The sequence below is a fragment of the Crocodylus siamensis genome, chromosome 7, assembly GCF_052110815.1.
Source record: "Crocodylus siamensis isolate JL-2025a chromosome 7, ASM5211081v1, whole genome shotgun sequence".
Taxonomy (NCBI): domain Eukaryota; kingdom Metazoa; phylum Chordata; order Crocodylia; family Crocodylidae; genus Crocodylus; species Crocodylus siamensis.
Genome location: NC_143401.1, coordinates 60,177,516 through 60,200,216, shown reverse-complemented (window position 1 = coordinate 60,200,216; position 22,701 = coordinate 60,177,516). Strand labels below are relative to the sequence as shown.

The 22,701-nt window shown below is 42.6% G+C and overlaps 1 protein-coding gene across 1 annotated transcript in view; it reads right to left on the bottom strand.

Moving 5' to 3' along the window:
- PCDH15 (protocadherin related 15) overlaps positions 1-18,232 on the bottom strand; it is a 1,613,120-nt gene extending 1,594,888 nt beyond the window's left edge. Inside the window, exon 1 of the mRNA XM_090057186.1 lies at positions 18,100-18,232. The gene's annotated coding sequence lies outside the window, so the exon portion shown is untranslated. The remainder of the gene's footprint in view (positions 1-18,099) is intronic.
- Between the last annotated feature and the right edge of the window lie 4,469 nt (positions 18,233-22,701).

Sequence of the window (22,701 nt, the reverse complement as noted above, 5' to 3'; positions counted from 1 at the left end):
AGTGCTCAGCCCCAGCTCCCAGTCAGCATGCAGCGCTCTGCCAAGCCACGCTGCACCCATGCCATGGGGTAGTTACTGCACAGGTGCAAAGTAGAGCGGGGGGGGAGCAGGCGACCCCCAGTGCCCTGCACTGCATGGGAGTTGTCTGCCTCAAGCATCCAGAGGCTGCAATAGCCATTCCCCCCAGCCCAGGGAGAGGCAGGCACAGCCAAAGCAACTGTCCAGCTGTGCCTGCCTGTCCTTGGCTGATCTGAATTGCCAAATCTCCCCGAACTAACATCTAATCTTCCAAAGCCATTTAGGACAAATCAAATTTAACTTTTTAAAATAGTATAAATTACAGAGAGAATACATAGGAGTTTTGAAACCATGCAAAACAAAATATAATAAAAGACCTCTCAGTGGCCGGATAAAAGTTAACACTTTAAGTCTCCTACATTAAGTCATTGTGAAGCTTGTCAAATTCCAACAAATGTGAATTCTGCTAAATATCTTGCCATGAGGACATGAAAAAGGAAAGGAAACTTATGAAACCTTCAATATTAGATCATGATAAACACAGACTTATGGAAGGGAGGGCAGAGATGACAAAAGATGTTTTCAGAGTTCTGCCTCAAAACAAAACCCCACATACTGCTAAATGTGAGCAACTAAGTTTTAGAAGACGTAAACAAAATCAGGAAGAGCTTATTTTATTTTTTTTATTTCTTACAGGAAGGTGATGAAATTATTGGCTTTACTCTGTTCAAGTCAGAAAACTTGCCAAATTTCATGATTTGCATGTGGACATAGCCAGGGTAGTAATTTCTTCCAAATTATTTCTTTCCTGATGAATGAGCATGAATGGTTATAGCCAGAACTGTCAACACCTTTTTTGTTTTTGAATTGTTATATGTATTGGTTCTAGCACCTCAGTGGCCATTTAAGAACAGTAGTGGTTCAAGCAGTGCTGCTCTTTGCTACTGATATAGAGGGTTGAAACATTTCCATATGAGGAGGAAACAAAGCAGCAAAAATTCATATCATACAATCCAGTATTTCAATGTTCAGTGTCAATCCTTTTAATATTACCTGTAGTTAGCTTATGACAGCTTCAAGTATTAGAGGACAGCAATTCTTTTCTAAAAGCTTGTCTATGCTTACATAAGTCTCCTGGCAGAATTTCTTCATGCTTCTAGTAGATCTATACACAGGTCTACTGTAGCAGCTGTACAACAAGACCACAGAGTTTATCTTGGGAAAGCACCAGTTGCTTAAGGCACCACTACATCCAGCACAAGTATCTACAGGGACTTTCTTCTGTCTAAATGACCCTTACTCTGCCAATAGGAAGGAAGGCTCTGCTGCAACAGAGAAGTTTTGCATGTGGATGCATAAGTTTTGACAACAAACCTTCATATCTGCCAGAAAAAAATAACACTGTAGTGTAGACTAGGACTAAGATTCACATTAGTAAATGTAAGCCTAATGGAAAGCATTTGCAGCTGAATAAGTTCTTTTCCTTGAACTTTGTATGTCTCATTAAACTGGATGAAACTGCTGAAAAGATTTTGGCATGAGACTGATACTTGGCTTGTATTTAGGTCATCATGGCCTCTAAAAAGTCATCTGAGAGAAGGCAAAGAAATTGAGCTGTTTTGCATCCTTCCTGAAAGATGCTATTAGCCCCTGATTCTCTTGTATACACTTTTTATACAAGAGATTTTCTCCATCTAGAAACTTTGCAAAAGAAAGAAAAAAATAAGTAGCGATCAGATTTTTTGGTACCAACTTTTACTGGATAAACTGACCACTTGAGAGAGAAATTAGACAAACTTTCAGACAACACATGCCCCTCCTCAGGTCTTGCAGAGGGGAAAGCAGGGGGAAAATCAGAGGCATGTCTACACATGCTATTAGTGCAGAGACTACACATAAGCTGCTGCATATGAAAAATGCCACAGCAAACTACTACTTATACTACTACCCTGCTGTGGAGTGTATTAGTTTCCTGAGGCCTCATAGGCATGTACACACAAGATGTTTAGTGCAGAGCTAATGAGTGTACTCCACAGTAAATGTCATGTTTAGATGTGCCTAGTATAAACTACAAAACAGATAAAACAATGGCTTGTGTAAATAAGAAGTCACTTAAAGAACTGAAAGAGTTCTTTAAAAACATGGAGCAAAAAGGTATCACAAGTAGCTACAAAACAAGTGAAGGGCAATAAAACTAGATAACCTAATTATCTAAATCTTTATCTACCTTAAAAAAGAAAAGACTATTCAAAAGGTAAGAGGATCGTTTTTTACCTTTGGGCTATGTAAAGACAGTCAAAAAGCCAGAGGCTGAATTGATTCCATCTTTAGAGGTTAGTTTAAAATGCACAGAATGAACTGAGGAGCAACCGAACAGACATTTACTTAGGATTCTGGAAATGCAGCCATCTGCCTGCAGTGGCTCAGGCCAGAAGTTGTGGGGGCACCAGAGCACACCTCCCAGCTACTGCCCAAGTGAAGGGAGAGAAGCCCCCCAAGGCTTTCCCCCTGCTCGAGTGGGGGTGAGGGGGGGTGAGGGCATGGCCAGGCCCCAGCATGCTGGAGTCAAGGGAATGGGGGCTTTAAACCCTGCTCCTTGGCCCACATGGGACTCTATCCTCAGTCTGCCTGGGATGGGGACAGCCCCTGCCAGGCATCTGTCACCCACTCCTTGCTCGGGGGGGGGGTGGGCATTCCCTGACAAGGTTTTGCACCCCCTCAAGCAGAGATGGGGGGTGTGACTATGCCCAGGCCAGAGGCTCACAGGCTGATGTGGGAAGGTCCTCCCTGGTGGTACAGAACTGCATCCAAGGCCTACCGTGGGGAGTGGGGGAAGCCTGTGCCAGACCCCCACCCCCTGCTCGAGCAGAGAGCATGGGTACACCTAAGATGGGGGCTTGCAGGCTGAGGCAGGGAAGAAGGGGGTTAAAACCCCCTCCCTGGCTCCAGATTCCAGCTGGAGTTTGCCTGAGGGGAAGAAGCCCTTGTCTGGCCTTTCTCCTGCCCCACACTTGAATGGGGGAGAGTAAGGTGTAAACCCCTCACTCCCTGTCACAGCCTCCCAGTCTGGCCAGCATCTGGCCAGCCCCCTGCCTCTCTGCTTGAGCAGAGGAAAAGCAAGGCAGACCGTGGCTGGAGTCCCTTGTGGGCAGGGGAGGGCAGGTTTAATCCTCTCTTCCCTCCTCTGCCTCAGCCTGCCACTCTGGCCAGCATCTGGCTATGCCCTCTGCCCCTCTACTCGAGTGCAGAGCAGGGGAAAAGCCAGACAGACCTGCTCTGCCTCCACCAGGTGGGGTTCAGAGCCAGGATTACCACCATCATCCTCTTCTCAGCCAGCTATAACAGTGGCAGTGCCCCACCTAGGGAGCAGAGGGGTGGGGCCAACCCTGTACCACTATAGCTGATTGCACAGACCAGGGCTGCAAAGCATCATGGGATGTTGGAGGACTGTGAGTTAACTTCAACCAGGAAGGAGCTTGGGACAAGTTCCATAAACCAATTTGACCCAAATCAGTTAAGTTTGATACTATATCTAACCAGATTTATCCTAAACCACTTCCAGCCATTTTGTAAGTCGCTTAAGTGCACTCATTTTCTGTTCTGTCACAGGTTTAAACCAGTTTCTCACCTCTTAAACTGGCTTATGTGACATGGAGTAAAGAGATCTTAGCAGAAATAGCAGGGAGATTGGTAATACAGTCCCAGATCTGAGAAAAGGCAGTTTGGGGATTTTTGTGCATGCTCCAGGAGGCACTGGGGGAGGGGGAGGCACTTTAATTAGTGATCTGCACTAATTGAAAGCGCCCAAGTATCTGTATCTCCCACACTGAAAAATGGTGGTGGAGTACTTTGAACTAATACTCATTGAAGAACTTTAGTTCAAACCATCATGCTGCTATTCTTCAGCGTGGAGGCACTGATACACATGATGCCAGAGTCAGCTGAATCGTATTTATTACCGTGCTCCAGCAGACTTTATTGAGCCTGCTCCAATGCACTGGATTTTTCCAGCATGTTTCAGCTGGTTCCCTGCATGTCTATAGGAGCCCTCTGTACCAGAAAGCATGGCTAAAATCAATAATATTTTCCACTGCTGCAGGAACCTGTTGTGCTACGTACTCCAACTTACATAGGGAGTAAAATGGCTACTGTATTTCCTACAAAGATATGATATTAATAGTGTTTTATTTCTTGGTCTCTAGAGTGCTTTGGAATATATTAATGTTAATTTTGAGATAAATCCAAATTCTATTTTGTAGTTAAGTGGTTTTAGGTCACATTGTACGAAAGAAGATCCTTTTTTTTTTTTTTAAACGGTACCTATTTGGCATTTTATCAAAAGCTGGCAGGTGTACTCATTCAAATTTCTTCTGAAAGAATCATACTACAACACATACATGACTTAGCTCCAACTTTTAGATGGAAAAAGGCGAAGAGTAATTGTGAGAAATAAAGGAAAATTGCTAAAAGAAATAATATAGTTTCTAAATCCTGAGTTTTATTGAAAAGCATAATTAAAAATTAACTGAATGAATTAGACAAACAAAACATCCCCAGCTAGCAACACTCCGTCAAGCTCCATTTGGTTTTAGTGTGTCAATTTATGTTAGCTGAGGATTTGGCCTTTATTTTCACTTTCAGGTCAAGAAATAGGATACTGAAGCCATTTTGTTATCACAGAAAGACAATATTTAGATGGGCAAAGGATCAGCTGAAGTTGAAGGATTAATGTTCAAAATACAAAGATCCCTCTCAGGGTATATTTACACATGCAGTAAGGTTACTGCACATTAAATAGGGTGCAGTGAGACAGGCCCAGGAACATGTCTACACATTAACCCTGTCAGGTACACATTTGTGCCTATTGGAAGCACCCTGATCCAGGGCTGCTCCCTGCCCTGCTCTGCCACACTGCAGCAGCCAGTGAGAATTCCAGGCTCCCTTGGATGCCAGCCCAGGGGCGGGGCACAGGGGCTAGATCAAATGTTCATGGGGCTGAGAGACCTGTGCTGGCTGTAGGGGCAGCTGACTCTTGGCCCTGTGTATATAGGGACCTGTCCTGATGTGCATGGGGCTAGGAGACAGCTGCCTCTGAAGCTGGCAGAGCTCCCCCCGATGCAGGGCTTAGCCAGGCAGAAGTGGCCCCCTGCTGTTTGGGAGCAAGTGTGCTCCTGATAAACCCAGTCAGCATCTACATGTGCACTACTGTGCATTACCTAATGCACCATTTATCTAGTTCCTGTATGCGTTAGTACTAGCAAATGGAACATTAGACAAATTTAAATTCACAATTAGTCCAGTTCACATGTAGACAGTGACACTTTACTACACATTAGATTAGTCTAATGTGCAGTAAAGCATCTCAGGTAGATGGACCCTCAGAGTACTTAACACTCTTAGTTCTCATTAGCTTAAGAAAAAAATCAGTTTTTCCTGGCAAGTGATCATCACTCTCCAGGTTAAGCTCCTCATTATTAAGCTACAGAATTTGGAAGCCTCTATTCTGGACAACTCGAATGGTGTAACATTTGATAATTTTGGATACAATGACCCAATTATAACTTTAACAAATACAACCAATTAGTTTTATAATAATTCAGGGATTTTTTTTTTTTTTTTACTAGATCACTGACATTGAGCCCTTTCCCCTTTCCTTCATTAATTTCAACTACAGCCACATCAAGCCTTACATGCAACAATTTGTTAATCTTTCATGTAGTACACTAGCATCCTTTAGATGATACACAAAATTTGCTATTCTGTACACCAGAATAGCAAATATAGCATATAGCATGCACGTTTTCCCCCCAAAATCAGGTCTCCCAAAACTACGGTGTGCACATTAAGCAAGAAAGATGATTTTTTGCATGAAAAAAAAACTACTTTGCTCTAATTTCATCTCTTTGATTTGTGATGTGTATGTGTATACACACACGCACACACATATTTTGCACTAAATTCAAACAATGTGTCCTCTTGAAATACTTTACATACCCTTGAAAAAGAAAGAGGTGAGTGTGAAGAAATCCCCCTCTATTTGTCTCTGCTTGGGTCAGTCCAGCTACACCCCTGTCTTCCACCTGCTTACTCTTTCATTTTAACCTGGTCACCTAGGCGACTGGGCTAGATAAATTCCTGAGGGGAGGGGGAACTCACTCTCTTCCTCCAGCAGCATTTTGGAACAGGACACAAGCAACAGCCTTCAGGGATTCTCTGGATGAAACTGCATGAGTAACGCATGGAAACTAGCTAGTAGATTAGAACCAAGTAATGTAGTCATGTATTAAAAGACTTTATTATAGTATAACAATTCAAGATAAACAAATTGATATTACTAGCTTTAAATTTATTTTTTAGCAAGTCTATTGGTCTTCAAAATAAATTTATCATCAGCAGATTAGCCATGAAAAATAATCTACAATTTCTTTTTGGTTGGACTATAGCATCTTATAATTTTGTGTTTCACAATTACAGCACTTACCTTTACTTGAAAGGTCCCTGTAGGAGTCATGACATGAATTGATGTTTAACATGATAGCAGATGTCACCAAGTGGTAAAATTATGATACTCTGCTAACATGTTACAATAATTTACCTTAACAGTGTGTCAGAGGACAAGCTCTTTAACTACCCAGGTTAGTAGGTAGTTCTTAGAACATCAAATAGAACCTCAAAATATACAATATACTCTAGTTTAAACATATTATTTTAGAATATTCAAATTCATAGCAAACATTTAAAAAAAACTACTGGAAGTAAACAATGCAAAAGCAAACGTATGCACCTTAACAGAGTCAAGGACTGAACAATCTAATGTGAACTCTCATGTTTTCCCTTTACGTATGTTGCTCTGTGGGATCAGGCCAACTCTCAGGATCTCAATATTGTGCTGTTAGACAGGACGGTGTGACACAATTGCACATATACAAACACACAAATCAATTAGGTGCCTACACACACACTACCAACTCAGGCACATACACATCCAAACCAGCCTAGGCACATGCATACCTATCACTGATTCAAGCACGTACACTATACACCCCAAAAGTTAGACAAAAATTAATTGTCTATACCCACACACTCAGTACACATACACAGATCACTAATTCATATATCATGCACACAATGACATATATACACATACATACACACACACTTACCATACAACCCACCTATACATACACACAGGTAAGTTCCTAAGTTGGATGGTACAGTGTGTATGTGTTCGCTTGGGGTACCTGGGGTACTTGGGGGGAACATTAAGATGAGAGAGAGAGAGAGAGTTAGAAGTATAGAGAGTGAAAAGTGCCATGAACCAGGATTAGAACCAGCAGACTAAAGAGAAGCTGACTGAGGAACAGAAGCTTGGGTTTACTTAAGATCAAGTGTCCCCACAGTTACTCAAGGTTATGGGCGGGGGGAGGGGAAAGCCTGGTGGCAAGGAGGAGACAGCCAGGAAAGCAACTGAGGCAAAAGGCTGGTTGCTCAGGGGAAAAGGCAGTGGGGATAAGATAGTGGCAAAGAAACAGGGGGGTTGGGGAACTCAGGACAGGTGTTGGACTTGGCAATCTTGTTCCAGTCCTGTTCCAGAGGGCTCCAGGTGTTCTTACTGAGCATGTGCAGCCTTGGCACAATGGTGGGTTGCCTCATCTTTTGTTTCTTGAATGCTAAAGGTGGTTCTAAGGGCTCAGTCACTGGTCCGGGTATTGGTGTTGATGGTTTGGTCATTCAGAGGGGGCTATTTTTAGACCTACTGACATTGTCTCTCAAGCACCCGCATTCATTCCCATTCATTCAGGAACCAAGTAACATAGGGGGGGTGGTACGGTTACACAGCCGGGCATGGGGACATTACAAGATGGAAACTTGACACGATTTATGCTAACTTACACATATAGGTCTAAAACAGTAATCACACAATATAAAAGCAGTAAAACAAACAAATCAATACAAACATAATAAATATCACTTATAAAACAGTGGATATCTATATCAAAATATTAGGACACTTATTAGCAAAGAGGGGAGAGAAAAATAAAACTTACTACCTAAAATAAAACGTTAAAGCTTATCCTACATCTTAGCTTACTTGTACTTATCTATAGGGAATAGAGAGGGAGATTAAAAAAAAAAAAAAAAAAAAAATCAGAAATGGTTGGGGAAGGGAAGGGAAGCATTTAAAAATAAATCAGAAAGAAAAACTGGGGGTTTAGCTATAGGTTTAGGCTAATAACCCCACTAGACCCTTTCTATTTGAATTCCACTTTCTGAATAAACTACTTTTGGGGAAGAGTTAATATTTCAAGTACCCCTGACTTCTTGCCCCCATCACTTGCTAGCCCCCATCTTGTACTATTTTCCTATAGTAAGAGTTCAGTACTTTGTAATCTAGAGAAAAACTCTAAGGAAACTCACAGTAAAATAAGGTCATATAAACAGAAGAGAGATATGAAATAAATACTCTTGGTTCAAAATATGCTCTTTTTTATATCCCCAAATTAATATAAATTTGCTTATCCGGTTTTCTTTCCAAGAAAGTAGACAATCTAACCTGTTGTCTCAACCCAGACCCAGTTCCTAATTTAGCACTGCTGGCACTGATTAACCAGAAGACAAAAAAAACAACAACAAAGAAAACACTCAGCAAGCTAGAAAGATAAAGGGTAAAAACAGACGTTGCCAAATTACATGCATCAGCTGTGCTGGGATACATCCTGGCACATCTAATCCCCTTCAGTAGACAAAACAGATGTTGCCCGTTGTCCCATAAGGTTGGGCCCTACTGGTTGCAAAAACAGCAAGGGACTAATCCTGCAAGATAACACTTAGAACATAACTCTGCAAACAAGGGAACCCTGGGTTTCCCTGCTTGCAGAGACATGCCATGAGTTAGATTCTCTAGACGTACTTCATACATCAGGGAAACCTGGCAAAGCATTCCTGGGGCTTCAGGGGGTCAGTCCCCTGCAAGGGAGCTCCCAGGGTGTACAGGATACGGCTTTTGAAGTCCTAGGAGTTCTTGCCCAGGGTGGCTGGAGAAGGCAGGCAGCTCCAAACTGCCAGCACTCTCCCACTTCAAAACAAACAGAGGTCCACTGTAAAATAGTGGCACTAGTTAATACTGCCTGTTGTCACAGCCACAAATTCAGGCATCTGCACTATAATAAAAGGCAGGAATATCAGATTGCTTTGGCTTTGTACTACCGTAAAATTTTTATGGCAGCACAAAGGTGACATCTGTTTGCAGTCAGAATGAGTGTCTAGCATAAGAACGGCCATCTACCAAATGAGCACTTCATCCAGATTCCTAATTGAAATCACATTCAGATTAGGTGGTGGTGAAAAGCATTTCATAATTGGCAGAACTGAGAAAACTATTGGGTAGTAAAATAGTTTCCGGCCACAAGACAAAGGCATTTTTGTAACAAAAAGGAAGTTTTGAAGTCAAGAAAAAAAATACAATTTATCTTTTTTATATATATAAATAAAACCACACAATATCAGAAAACTTAAAATATTTACTTTCTCCACAGCATTTTCCCCAAAAGCTTCTGGAGTTTGTAATGAATGATCTCATTTCCCATCTTGGAATGGATTTCTCCACAAAACAAGAATACATCAATTCAAAAAAAAAAGTACTTCTTCGAAATTTATCGCTGTATAAAATTTTGACATGTCTCCAAATCAGAGAAACAGTGACCTGTGAAAGCTTAAAGAGCCTTTGATGAAACTTTTTCAGACGTTCACAAAAACCTAGACTGGAACACAAAAGATAAGAAAATTAGAAAATTTGGTGGCATGACCTGTTACGTAAAAGAACATGTTTTTTTTTGTTTTGTTTTTAGGAAAACAGTCTTTTATTAAAAGCCAGAACATCTAAAAGATCAAAATTGTTTGAAACATATTATCTACCTTTAAGTTATAAGACTAGATTCTCACTGGACACAAAAAAATGACAGGACATGAAGAAAGTGTTTGCAATCCCCCCCTCCCCTCCTTTGTTCTATGCTTTAAAACAGAGCTTCTGTTAAATATATGGGCTAGTAAGAGCTTGAAGAGCCTGCCCATTAACTACAACCTGCAAACCATGCCTGGGCAAAGATAGAAAAGGAGAGACATAATATACAGGCATCAATTATACCAGCTTTTTGCCTTCTGGGATGGCTCCGTTGTTCAAACTATCTTCAACAAGGGGCATCCTGCTTCTTTCTTAACAGAGTCTGACACAGAACTATGAAAGAGTGTAAGAGAGAACAGGGGAAGTTCCCAAGTTATCGGTGGGGAAAATACTCACCATAGGCATGGAGCTGACCACCACCAGAGCAAAGATGTGGACATGCTTCCAGAGTTCTTGCTCCCTCTGGATGGGTGGAGGAAACCTGAAGAAATGTATTTCCAGTCCTGGAGAAGGATCATTAGAGGAGGACCAAAGCCATTGTAAAGAAGAGGAGGCAGAGGTCTTCCCTGCCACTGGCACCTCACATACGACAGTAGAGGAGCAAGCAGACCCACTGACCAGGGTGGCTGAAGAATCATCACTTCAAGCTGAGACCAGATGGACAGAAAAGGCAGCAGCTCAGAGGCAGCAGAGAGAGGAAAGCGAAAGCAGCTTCCATTACACTGGATGGTAAGTCTTAAAGGGGCCTAGCCCTTTTTGAGGTAAAGTTGTTTTGGTTTCTGTTTAATGTATTTTTCTGCTGTTAGAGAGCTTGGACTCTCCCTGGACATACCCAGGGACATGGCTAAAGAAAAAGCTTCTATCCTGGGGAGGTCATGTCAGTCCTGACTTGGAGTGTGAGGGCAGGCTAACAACCTGAAAGGACTGATTTAAGCTGAGGAATATGCAAATCATCAAGAGACTGTTATCAATCGATGGAAGCACAAGTAGGGGGAAATTGATGGCTCAGCATTCCTTTTATAAAGGAGACTGAATTAAGTGAGGTTGCTTTTGTTAATGGGTTTTCTTTAGGCCAACCAGTAAGCTGAGTGACTAAGTGTTGGCAGGGGACCCTATTAAGTTGATTGAAATGGATTATTCCATAAGTTGGACATTAATTGATTTAAGTTATTTGTCTATAAAACCTTCAATGAAGTATTGGGGTTGGGGTGGATCCATAGCCCTTAGGACTTTGTTCAAGTTGAAAGATTTATGGTTCCTGGATAAGTTGCTCTTTGGTCCTACAGACCATATTCTTCACAAGCTAGTGAGTAATTGATGGAGACACAGTTGTTCCCTCAAGGTGGTGGAAAGGGTAGGGTGTAAGGAAAGGAGGAGCCCCACAAAGAGGACCACCTGGAGAAAATGCCTCACACTGTTTCCAAGTCCCAGTAAGAAGTTCCATCAAGATGCATTGGGTGAGAGTAACACAGCTGAGGTGAATGGTGGCACAGTCCATAGTTCCTTTCCCAACTGTGCATGTGAATTGAACATGAGGGAGGCAGGGACCCCAGCCATACTGTTACCTCCTAATCCATTTGTATGTATGCTTCAGCAGAACTAAAGCCAATGATCGTCTCCAAGTTGTACAAATGACTCAAAACATACATTTCTGAAAGAACATGGAGAAAGTCTTCTTAAATTTATTTATTAACTAAATAAAAAGGAAGTTGACTAATTAACTGTTGGAATAGGCTGTTATGCCAGGGTTAATGTGTCCACTGTTGCATATAGTGATAAGTCAACTTTAATAATTATGATTGAGGCCTCTATTTTACATCTAATATATAATAAAACGTAGAATAAATCATTTAAAATGTTCCAATGATTGTGTATTGAACCAGAACATGAATGAAAACAGGAAAGAAATAAATGCTAGGAAATAAATGCTTGTACAGCACACTGAGATCCCCATACAGTAGCACTGTAAAACTGAACAGTCATTTATACTAAAACTATATACTTTCTGTATGCCAAGATAATTTATAAAATACAGTTTATAAAATAATTTTTAAAATACAAGTTAAACAAATTTAGCTTCAGACTGATACTCAGAAATAATCCCATATGGTAAACAAGTAACAATCTAAACATATTTGTCAGCTCCACATTACACGTTAACATTCATTGTTAAATAAACTTTATGTCATAAAGTGAATGATGATTTAAATATTCGAATCAATTTATAAAAAAGGAGGTGATGTCTGCCTTCAGAAAAACAAATACTATTAAGAATATTTAGGGAAAAAATTACTCCCAGATTAAGCATACTTCTTTACTAATTCTTACCCAACTTTACCTGACTCTGGTCATCTAAATTATAAATTGCGACTCAGTGGATGGATGCATCTACATGTACCTATTTAAGCAGTTTAGCCATTTTTAAGGTCCATTAAGGGCACGGGTGTACACATGATGTGCCTTTGAAATGGTGATTTTGAATCAGTATACTGCATTCTATGATCCTAGCTTAAGCAAAATCCTACTGAAGTCAAACTTTGCTTGACTAATAGAAACTGAGAAGATATTTAAGATTTATGCTAATTATTAATACATTGAAGGTGTACACTAATAAAAATCTAGTGTAAAATCAGCAGTGAAATTGCATTGATTTCAACATAGTAATTACAGTGTTTCGTTAACATAACCAAAAACACCATTCCCTGTATGGAACCAACTGAATTCTATGCATCTTCATTTGCTCACAACTCCCTGTTAGTCTGTGGTATCATGCCAGCAGGAGTATACTGTCAATTCTCAGTCGCTAACTGCCAGCGGAGTCTATTTCAAGGAGTGTTAGCCAGAACAGATAGACTCCAAGTGAAAGGGTGGGGGAGGGGAGGAGGGCAGGACTCAAATGAGCCTTTATCTGCATTCACTTTCTAATCATATTTTCCAAAGGGAAGAAAAAAAGTCAACATGTCAGATACTCAAAGCATTTAGCAATGCCAAAGTCATCTGTTTTCTGCCACCTTCAATGAAATGAACAAGGACCATCAGCTGACAATCTGCCCCAGCCCAGGAAAGCAGAAACCTGATACAATAGAGAGCTCTTCCATAGGATTTAGAACAAATGCAGCCTCTCTGTAAAAGCAGATGACTCCACTCCAGAACTTGCAGATGGTCCTTTCTCCTCAGTCTCCTTATCCAGCCAAAGATGTAGGATTTTTTTCCCCTCCTAACCAAAATACATGCACCTCAATGCCCTAGCTTGGACTCAAATATTTCAGGTCACTCAACTATTAAAAATGTTAATCTATTTTCAATTTAATTTAATCCATAGAATGCATCTTCCCCCCCCCCTCCATTCTTGCAAAAAAGCCCAGCAGTTTTCAAATCACATAAAAGCAGGGAAAAGCATGTTATCTTGCAAGTGAAAAGCACATAAAAACACAGTCAATCATCATGATTGCTGGTACTACTACCTGCCTGCCAGGACACCAGAAAGCCAAGATCACTGCTGAATTACCATTTTTGCATACAGGTTTTTATTCACCGAACTACCCAAACTGTATGAAAGATGCTGCTTTCTCTCTTCAAGCACTAGCTATGCTGTACTCTTATCAACCTTTAAGTAGGAATTCTTTCCCTAACAGATTTCATGCTAACAACCATATAATATTGAATTCTCTAACAAAATGTAACAAAATGAGCAATATGTACCTTTAAACATTTTTTTAAAATTTGCTTTCATTAATCAGTTAATTATTTTTACTTAAACAGGACATTTTGATTATGCTGTCTGAGCAGTAAGCAATGCCACTGTAACTTTTTTTTCTAGGGGCTTATACAAATGACTAGTCAGTGGGAAATCAAAAGAAGTTTGTTTTAAAGTTTCAAAAAGGTTTCGGGCCAGGTTAGAATCTCACACTTGTGAGAGAAAAAATTTAATCTGTTTAGGTTAGGAAATAAAAATAATAATAATGCAGATTAAATAGAGGTTAACTCAAGAACACATTGACTTTAATTTACAAAATAATGTTGTAGCAAAATGTAAATTCAAGAGAGGGAACTTTGGCCACAAAACTGGAGAAACTTGTGAGTTTACTTGGAGTTCTCTGGTTTTCATGAATAAGAAAATCTAAAATTAACTTGAGGGCTTAAAAAAGGTTTACCCGACAACCAGTCTTATTCTCAAAGCTGGAATTAGCTTAGAGTTGAGTTGCACATTTGTAGGTATTGACGCTTACACTGAACATCAGATGGTGTCGATGCATGCAAAACTAAACATTTTTTAAGTACTTAGAGAGAATGACCATCTAAATTTGCTAATACACTTTAATGTATTACAACTCCTCTGTTATTTTGCAGTCCAAGATCCTCTTAACTAAGGTTACTAAATGTTTACATGGTATTTCTGAAGAAAAGGAAGTAGAGTCTGAAACTCATAGGCCATGTCCAGACATGCTTGAACATTTGGTTCCCTAGGGACTAGTACCAGTGCACCTTGTGCCGTCACAAGCTGTCCCCAGGGAATGCCTATGCCACGGGTGCTCTGTCACGCAGCAAGGGGAAGCTGGAGCCAGCAGTGCACTGGTCCCAGCAGCCTTACCTGGGGTCCTGAGGTCCTCCCAGGGCTGCAGCTAAAGCAATCCTGCCGTGCCAAGCCTGGCTGGCAGTGGAGTATGGCTCTGGCCAGGCAGCTCCAGCTTTGGGTGCCACACACTGTCACTGCATGCGCTGCTCTGTTTTTTTTTTCTGCAGGTGTTTTTGACCCCTGGATATCCAGAGGTCAAAAAAAACCCCCAAACAACTGCACATGCTGCTCCCTTGTGGTGCAGAGAAAAACAGAATATGCAGTATGTGGCACTGCAGATGTGTTTGCAGTGCCACATACCTTATAGCCATGCTTGTCCGGATGAGGCCTTATGTTCTTTTCCTTCCCGCTTTCCCCATCACCAGATACAGCCATGAGGAGCAAAACATTACCCTGCTCTTAGAACTTTGTGTGACCTGATCCAAAGCCAAATCACGGGTCAATGTTAGTTAAAAGTCACAAGAACATGTGTACTGCTTGGTGAAATCAAGCAACAATGCTACAAATTAAAATTAAAATTGAAATATGAGGTTGTATGTATCGTCTCACATTTTCTAATTATAGGACAGATGCATGTAATGCCCACAAAAAAAACAGTTAAATAACATTTTCTGTGGAGAACTGCAGGTGATAAACTGAAGAGTCACTTATGATTAAGATGCTGAGGGGTTGGAGTATCACTTTGCACATAAATAGGAGATTTATTAGGCCAATGGGAGATTTGAAGAATCAAACTCAGAGTCTGAAAGTCTGGTCTTTTTTAAAATGAAAATTTTCACTTAAACAAGTTAATTCCCTTCTTGCTAACAGTCTTTGTAGCCATTTCCCAGGGAAATTTTCTACTACTTACATTCAACTCCTTGAACCACTTCAGAACCAAATTCTTTCTTAAATCTGGGGCCAAACTCTATTCAACTTATTCCGACAAACTAACTAGTTAAAAATAATAATAATAAAAAATAAAAAAAATCAGTAAAATATGCTTATTTGAATCACCTTCAGTCTAGGACACAGCTATGTTTGAAGACAAGATCCCAGATATTCAAAGATAATAATATATGCTGCCAGATGCTCAGATGATAAATTGGTATTCCACCACTGAAGTGAGAATCTGTCCCATTGACCTCAAAATGCATTTCACTATTTATTTTTAAGTTGAGGGATGTTACTGGAAGTTGTTGCTGGAGTAGTTTTAACTACCGTCTAACATCCACCTTTTAACAACACTTAAAACAGGTTTGTTCACAGGAAAGACTGAAGTTACAGCACATTAAATTAATGCTTCACGAGCTATCCACTAACATAAGCTATACCTAACATTTTATACTCTTTTTCGTTCTTACATATCCTTTTGAAATACCAATTGCACACTTTTTCTTGCAGGCAGATAGATACTAATGTGCATTTTTCCCCACAGATGTGTCAGCTTGCTAGCAACCCTACCAACCATACAATGGCAAACCACCCTGTTTACATTAAGGAAACAGTGTGGCAAGCAAACAGTGCTTCCAGAAGTATATTTTAAAAAGGGATTAAAAGCAGGTTTTTTTAAAGAATCCCACAAACATTTAAGCTACACATATACAGATATTCAGTGAATTTTGTCAATGTCGAAGCATATACATACCTATATTGTGACTATTCACAAAATGGAAGTTACTTGTACTGTCATTCACATGTCAAGACAGCTTCAATTAAATTTGGTCTCATTTATCCATTATTGTAGAGGGTGCATGCGTTTATTTTATAGTTTTCACCCATTTTCATACAGAGAATTGTCATAATAAAATCTAATCCTAATTAAAAATTGCATTGATTTAGAAACAACAGTTTTACATTTATATTGATAGTGCATCTTTAGAGAGTACATTCTAACTCAGGAACAACCCGACAGAATACAAACAACTCAAAAAATACTTCTTAGACAATGTACCTCCTCTCTAGAGTTATTTATTACAGTCACTATACCTTCCAGAGGGTGGCATGAGTGGGGCTTGCAACATAACCAGGAGTGATGAGGTTTGGGAGCTGGCCCTAGTCAGAAAGTAACATTCCCTAAACCATATTTTAAAGAGCTCTAAAATATGCAAAAATAAAACACAATTAGAAACCTCACTGTGCATGCTGCGCTATGTTCATAGGTACGGCCTCTCATACAGTGGGAAAGAGACTGCTGTCCTTTCTTATGTCACTACTACAGCATTTCATTTAAATTACTTGATTGACAAACCACATGGATCTTGCCATGCTAGTAACCAGGAGTTAACATGGTTTAAGAGAAAGCTGCATTTCAAAGATTTACACAACAAAAACAGATAGCATTCCTTTCCTTATGACTGGTCTTGAATTTTTTTTTTCCTTGGATTTAGGACAGTCCAATCTTCCCCCTGCCTTTTTTGTTTCTTTGTTTCAGAGCTCAAATTGCTGGTTCCAATTAAAAAAGCACCAAAAATATCCTCAGTTGCCTGTGGAATGACAGTCTTTACCCATTTCTTGCTCCTCCCATCCATTTAGCCTTTGAAAAGTTCACCTGCCATAAACTATTTTTCCGATCTACTACACACAACAGGGTGAAGAATGAACTGTTCCAGCTTTAACTTTCAGCAATCTCCCTTTGGGACAGGGTGAGCAGGTGGGTGGTAGGTCTTGTTGTTTCAGGAGGAATCAGGATGGTTTTCTTCCCTAGGGACAGGGCAAGACAACTCTTCCTTTTCTGTCTAAGAAAACCTCCCGTGCAAAAGGCTAAGAGAACATGCACACAGGTGTGCTCCCTCATCCCCAACTGAAGGCTGCTTATTTGCCTCACCAGCCAGGCTCTCCGTGCTTGTCCTTTCCCAGCCTGATGCTCTCGGCTTCGGGAAGGCTCGTGCTCTCTCTAGCCTCATTCCTCTCTCAGGACCCCACTCCCGTTTTTCCACAGGGCAAGCCCAAGCCGCCGAGTGCATCCTGTGAAGCCCGTGACAAGGGAGCAGCGACCCAACAAGCAAGGAGGGAAGAAGCCACCAGCGCTGCGAGCCACGGCGCGTGCCCGGGGTGCCCGCTGCTTCGGCTGCAGATAAGGGCCCCCGAGCCCGAGAAGCATCTCCCGCCGCCCGTCCTCTGTGCTGGGCTGGCCCGGACCCTGCGCCGCCGGCACGTGCGAGGCGGCGGCGGCGGCTGCTCCGGCCCCGGCCCCAGGCACTGGCCGGAGGAGGAGACCCGAGCGCTGCTCCGCCGGCCCGAGCCCGCCCAGCAACGCCGGCCTTCTGGGCGTCCAGGAGATCGGCCCAGGAGCCGTCCTCGTCCCCGTGTGCGGGGGTGGGGGGGTGAGATTAAAACAAGTGGGGAGGCGCCCACAGCCCTCGCCGGGGCCCGGGGCTCCCCAGCTCCCCATCCCCCCAACAACTTTGGTCGTGGCTGGGGACGGGGTGCAACCGGGCAGAGTCCCCCCGCGGGGGCCCGTGGCCGACTCTGGAGGGCCAGCGCCGCCTGGGAAGGGACGATGCTTTGCCGGAGCCGAGCAGCAGGGAGGGATCCGCACGCAGGGACAGGGGCAACTTCGGGCCCGACCCTGCCACTGCCCCCCCCGGTGGGCGCAGCAGCCCCGCGCTCGCCCGGCTCTTACCTCACAGCCGCCTCCGCCGAGCGCCGGGGCCGCCGCCTGCCCGCGCCGGGATCCTGCGGCTCTTCCTCCGCCGGCCGCGGCTCGGGGCCGTCTCCTCGGGCAGGGGCCGCGCCGGCCCCGCAGGCAGGCGGGAGGCAAACTTTGAGGCTGCGCCGGGAAGCGGCGGAGGCGCCGGCAGCCGGGGGAAGCGCCGGAGCCGCCGCGAGCGCGCCGCTTGGCCCGGCCGCAGGTGCCGGGGTCCGCGCGCAGCGCCGTGCGATGCTCCGCGCCGGCGTGAGGGGCGGCCGGTCCCCCGCGCCAGCCGGGAGGGGTGTGGCGCGGCCCCGCTCCGCGCGGGGATGCTGCGTGGCTCAGGGGCTGCCCCTTCCCCTCAGCCCCCGCCGCTGCCTCCCGCTGCGCTGGGCCGGCTCCGAGGGAACCCGCTTGGAAACAGGCTGCTATGCGATGAAAGCCGGAACGAAACTCGGTTTCCCCCAAAGAAAGGTGACGCCTGCTTTTTCCGCTCGCCCTCCCCCTCCTCGTCCTCCGCCGGAGACGCGCGAGACCCCGGGATCCCAACTAGTTTATTCGCCTCGCGCCGCAGGGGCTGTCACGGCGCCCGGGTGAGCCGAGCCCGCGGCCGGTCCCCGCTTCGCCTCGCTCCTCTGGACCAGGATTTTCTAGAAGCTGATCAACATACTGGAAGGTAAAATGATGGTTGTGAGCGCACGCATCCCACCCTCCTCCCCCCCTTATGCTGTCCTTTGATCCTATTTCAGAAAGATTGCTGCGCTCCAGTCAGTCCCATCCGTTTCTCTAAGCGACAAACCAGGCTGTTTTGTTTCCTTTTTTTTTTTTTTTTTTTTTAAGTGCCTGACATGATTTGGCATGCAGCAGTAGTAGCAGCCTGCTCCGTGGTACCAGAGAGGAAACGTCAGTCAGAAGGCACTCAAAACAAGCAGCCAGCCCAAGTCCGCGTGGCAGCCTGTGAACTGTCAAATGCTTCACCACCTCTTATCCCCAAGTGCCACTTGTACGCCAGAGCTTGGTCCAGGCTGCCCAATTTAATGCACATTAATTCCTTTTTAAGATTAAGTCTGAAGAGCTGGATGTGGGAAAGGAGGGGTGCCACCATCAAAAGATGCACTCCATCAACACGTGCAGATTTGTCATCCTGCCTGCATGGTTTAGAATCGTAGAAGATCTGTGCTAGAAGGGACCTCGGGAGTCATCTAGTCCAACTCCCTGCTCAAAGCAGGAACATCCCCAACTATCTCATTCCAGCCAGGGCTTTGTTGAGCTGGGGCTTAAAAACTTCCAAAAATAGAGATGCCACCACCACCTCTCTAGATAACCTATTACACCCTCACAATGATGAAGAATTTTTTGACAAATAATGTTGTCATAATTCATTTTACTAATTATCAACATCACATTAGTAGATAGTGACCTCCAAACTCTTGCTGTGGTCACATTTCTGAACTCCTGCTGTTGCAGGTTTAAGCTGCAGAGGCTTCACCACCCTCCTACTGGAAGTTTTTCCTAACATCCAACCTAAGCATCCCCTTGCCGCAACTTGAGACCATTGCTCCTTGTTCTGTCTTGTCACCACTGGGAACAGTCCAGGTCCATTCTCTTTGGGACCCCCTTTGGGTATCTGAAGGCTGCTCCTGAATCCCCTCTTGGTCTTCTGCTCTTGACTAAATAAGCCCAGTTCCCCCAGCCTCTCATCAGAAGTCACGTGCCCCAGCCCCCAAACCATTTTTGTTGCCTGAAGTAGGTTTAATAGGTAACAGGAGCTTCACATCCATCCTTGCCCCTAAGGAGGAAAAAATTGGAGCATGGAAATACATGCTAGGAAAACCCCTAGCTTAGGAAGTTTTTAAGCAGCAAGGAAGAAGCAAACTGCACTTAGAGGGTAAATGAAAACTGCTTGGCAGTCAGGCCCTTGAAAGTTCACACTTGACTGTATTCACTGTGGTGATTTCTTAATAAGCAGAATCCCTATTTATTCATCATTTTTAACTAATGTACTGCCCACTGGAAGTCATGCCATTCCATTTTATTTTAAATGTTTTTACATGATATATTTTAATAATGATAATATTAATTTTCCCTCAGCTTGTGTGCTATCAGTGCCTAAAATGGACCCATAGAAGTACAGTCTTGGCACTTGACCAAATTTAGAAGGCTTTTATTAAATGCATTTGAAATGAACTAAAAGACCAACCCACTCCCACCTCCCAAAACTCAGGTTAACTCAATTGCTCCATAGTCTTTCAGTTTAAACTTCTCACCTTCCTCATTGAAACCTACTGCTGTCATATCTGCTCCTCTGCTAGATTTAAATTACTGTGCACTTTCTTTGAAATTCCAGCTTTGCCACCCTTGCAAGGGTGGAGATCACCAATGAAGACATTGACCATATTGGTATCTTTTCCTAATAAAACCCAAAAATGTATTGACCCCAAATTTTCAATGTTTAATGTGAGTAAATTTTGACTTGTGGAGGCTTGTTAAGGAAACTTGTTAATTACCAGTAATTTCTGTGCTGCAGTCAATTAAAGTTGGCCTGAATTTCAGGATTTTCCAGCTCTCTGCATCTTAAACTAACAACAGTAGAAGTTTAGAAATTTGAACACTGCATGAGTTTGGAGGTCACTGTCTACTAGTATCACATTAGTAATCACAATGTTGAAGGATTTGTTATGACAAATAATGCTAATATAATTCATTTTTATTAATTATCAATGGTAAAGTTGTTAGCTACTGATGTTTTTCAAGTCAGAATGTAGCAGCTTCTCAGAATAGTCTAAGTACCATTCACTGTATCAAAATTAGAGACCCGCATTCAGCAAAGAAAAATACGTCTGCTAGTTTTGGGGCAACTTTTTGTTTTGACAGTTCTTAATGTTTTCCTCAACTTGTAGATAGACAGCCCCGGCCTCTGTAATTTGAGCTGGTGGAGTAGCAATAGGTTCTTATCCTCTATCTGGATCAACCATGAGAAGCAGATGAGATGAGTTTCACAGGTTTTCCAGAAGAAATCTTGAGTTTTGTTTCAGTTTATCCCTTTGGTAGGTGGGGCAAATTGTATTCTAAAAGCAACCGAGAACAGAATCTTCTGATATGAAATGAGAATCAGGTGGACCTGCTAATTCAGTTTACAGTAATTAATGAAATATACACATGGTCTCTTTTGTCTTAATTTCAAAAGCAGTCTGACAAGAACCACAGTAGCTGAAGCTCTTTAACCAAGTGAGTTTATTTAGATGCATGTGGTTGGATTAATGAGAACAGAACACAACACCTGCAACAGCATTAAAATACTCCAAACTAGGGCCTGATTGAAAGTGACAAGCTTCTAGGACCCTATCTACATCTATTGAAATCAATGGCAAGACAGAACACCTATCACCTCTTGGGCTTTCTCAGAATGTGGCAGGATCAAGCTTTCAGTTTATTTGTTGTTTCTTTTTTCCCCACTCTTTGGCCATGAGCAAGCATTCAGACATCTAAATAATTTTGCTATAGCTTAGGAATCTCACAGGATATATTGGATTTTGTTATAAACCAGATCTATATAATTATAGCTGTAGAACTGAGACAGGTTTACAAAGAATCAGGATTGCATAGTATGTAGTGATCCTGCAAACATGGAAGAAAGTCACTTAACCTGAAGCAATTAACTAGATCCATAGCCATCAATTTGACAGCAGATGTGTCTTGCGACTGCTAGTTATTTTCTCTTTATGCTTCTGTTTCTCCTTGCTTATTTGTTCTATTCACTTTATGCACTTCTATTCTTCTCAGTAATATAAGAATAATAAAGATTTTTTATGTAATTGTGCTACATACCTGTCAAATTGGGTGCTCCTTTGGGCCAGAGAGAAAAGTAAGGAGTGAGCACATAAAAATGTGCCTTCCTAGGGACACATGAGCAAAAGCTAGGGCTGGATATATTTAGTTGTATACCTTAAGCTCATGGAAACATGCCTTTCCCTGAGCCAAAGGACAAATTCCAGAACTGCATTCTTCTTGAACCTCTACTATCAAAATTAATGCAGAATCCCTGTAGCCAAGCTAAGACTTTGGACTTGCCACTTTCTTCTCTTGGAATAATGAAGTAATTAGCCAAGGAGGCAGAGTCTTCATGGAGGCTTCACTTCCCACTACACGTGTGTATAGCTCCACATGCTCAGACTACATGTTTGCCATAGCTAAGAAACGGCATCATCCCCTTATTTTTGCCTGCAGGGAATCTCAGCTCTTTCAGATCATGTTCTGCTGCATTTTTGCCTAAATATGTTAAATGATTATCACCTGCTCTCTCTGAACTGCTGGAAATAACGAGGGTGAGAACGAAGAAGATGACAGGGGAATTGCAGCTGTCCCTTTAGAGCTTAAAAGCTTCCAGTTCTTTGGCTGCTGGACAGCACACAAAAAGAAACTGCTTGTCAAATGCAGGGAGACTATGCCCCCCTCTCACTCGGAGCTCTTGTGAACTGCAGCTGCAACAGAGCAGGCGGCTCCTAGCCCTTCCTCCCATTTATGAGACTCATTAACATCACTGCGCTTTCAGAAAGGGCTGGTCAGGGAAAGAAAGAGCACTGAACAACGTTC